Source organism: Triticum urartu, chromosome 6A, assembly GCF_056163025.1.
Source record: "Triticum urartu cultivar PI428250 chromosome 6A, HENAU_Tu73, whole genome shotgun sequence".
NCBI classification, from domain to species: Eukaryota; Viridiplantae; Streptophyta; class Magnoliopsida; order Poales; family Poaceae; genus Triticum; species Triticum urartu.
This window is the reverse complement of record NC_141878.1, coordinates 129,546,115-129,548,433: the sequence shown is the minus strand read 5'-3', so window position 1 is coordinate 129,548,433 and position 2,319 is coordinate 129,546,115.

Here is a 2,319-nt window from a genome sequence, read left to right as displayed (position 1 = left end):
TAAATCATCAGTAAAATTCAATGGGGGACTAATAAACCACGACTGATGTAGTACTAGTGTAGAGGGCGGTGTTGCACATGAGTCTCGCGGCAGTAAAGTTGTCATACCACAAAACCCAACCACTAATAAGTGGCCTGGTAAAATAAACGGACAAGCAACCATCACATCCCTCCGTCTTGACTGTTCATGCGAATCCTACTGATATTGGTCGTTGGATTTAGAAGATCAACGGTTATGATTGATGTTCTTAGTCCTACTTAAAATTGGTACACTATATACACTACTGCAGGATGGTCCATACGCGACACTACGATCAGAGACCCTTCGAGAAACTGTGTGCGATGCAATGATCGCAAACTGTTGTAGGAAACCCGTCAAAAGGTGCAAAACGTTTGTGATGACAGATGCATCAAACACATTCAGAATTTAGTTGCGTGTGCGATGCAGGGCATACGGTTCAGCTCAATGAACTGTTTGTGATGAGGAGGCACAAAAGAAATGGGCAGCCAGATGAAGGCGTGTGCGATATACAACATATGTTCACTGGGATGAACTGTGTGTGATTAGGCAACACAATGGAAATGGTTCAACCGAACAAGATGTGTGTGATGCACGGCAAACAGGTCCGTAATCTGAAATGTGTGCAAAGACCAATAATAACACAGATGATTGCCGCTAATAAGCCGTGTGAATTGCTCTGTCTACAGTAGAATAACATGTATATATATAACTGAAATAAACATCCAATTACATAAGTGACTACACACATCATTCACACACCTCAATAAACAATTGCATGCATTCTAAAGTAGGAGAAACGATCGTCTAGTCATCTACTTCTTGTGACGCTTCCGCCACTGCTATGTGGCTCGATCCCTCGTCTGGGTCAGGAAAAAGACAGTTCCTCATGTCAACGATCCGCCTGTACATCTCGTAGCTTGTGTACGCGTCCATGGCCACGTACGTGACATGTTGTTCATCCAGTCTCTTATGCCACACACTATGACAAGCGTTCCTGTCCTTATTACTCTATTTCTTCATCTTTGCGTAGTAGGGGTCGATGATGGCCGAGGCGAGGTCAACCAGCGAGTTTAGTTTGCTTTTGTCGCTGCCCCAGACCTTGTATTGGTGTTGGATGTTGATAAGATTCAGGCATTTCAAGTCACTAACCTTGAGCACTTTTAGATCGTTGGTGGTGTCGACCATAGCGAAACTATAGTCGGATATGTTGATAAATCTGGAGAAACGCTCGCAAGGCCTTGTGGCAAGGTGGAAGTGGTAGACGAGGACGCCATGCCGCACGCACAACTTGGCGACGGCAACCTTCTGATCGTGCCCGGCATGACCGATGGTGTACTCAAGGTCGAAGCCGGCCACTCGGTACTTGTCCTCGGCAAGGAACTGATCCATAGTTTGGATGGAGCTCTCCATCGAGACTGGATCATTCGTATACACCACAGAGAGGGCCTTCCCCCTCACGTGGGTGTCCACTATGTGATGCGTGGTGAACTGCCCGCCGTTGTCGTCGTCGGCTGCTGGGAGCGCCCTTAGAGCCACGGTGAGTGCCATTGGAACCGCGGGATGTCCTTTCTTTATGTGTCCTCGTGGGTGTGCTTATTGTGACGTGTGAGACAAGAGATGAAGGTAAATGGCCGTAGGAATAAAAGGGGGCTAGACGGCGTGGATTCTCGGCGCGTCCGCATGGCAGTTTTTCCAGCGGGTAACTGCCATGTCGCGCCGCGCCCGGCGCAACCGCTTGCACACGAACGTGCGTGATCGTGCGCAGGCCCAAAACACTGGCAGTGCGCGTGGAGGGACGAGGGAAGAGCACCCAGAGGGACACGGGAGCAGAGCGTGCACGGCGGGACACGAGCAGAGCGCGTCGCGGCCACGTGAACTTCAAGCAACCACACGCATGGAGAAGTTGAACACGCAGCAAATGGTCGCCTACAAGCCGGCCAACAGTTGCGTCGCTGCGTAGAGAGCGGCCGTGTGGTACCACTTCCGTCTAGTCTATAGTCTCCTTTATATTTCATGCCATACTTTGCCCTCAAATTTAACCAACAAAATGTTAATGCATGTTTTAAAAATTATATAATTGGAAACTATGTTCAAATACAAATCCAACTATATAATCTTTGGCGACATCCATTCATATTCTATTAGTTAAATCATACTTATAAACCAGGACGGTGGTATAGTAGGTAATTAAATCGCAAACGTTTTTTTATTAACCGTGTGTGTACGTGGCCTTTCGTCCTCCTCTCGCACGTCTTATCACCCCGCTACCGCAGACAGCTTATAGCGAAAGTTGCGCAG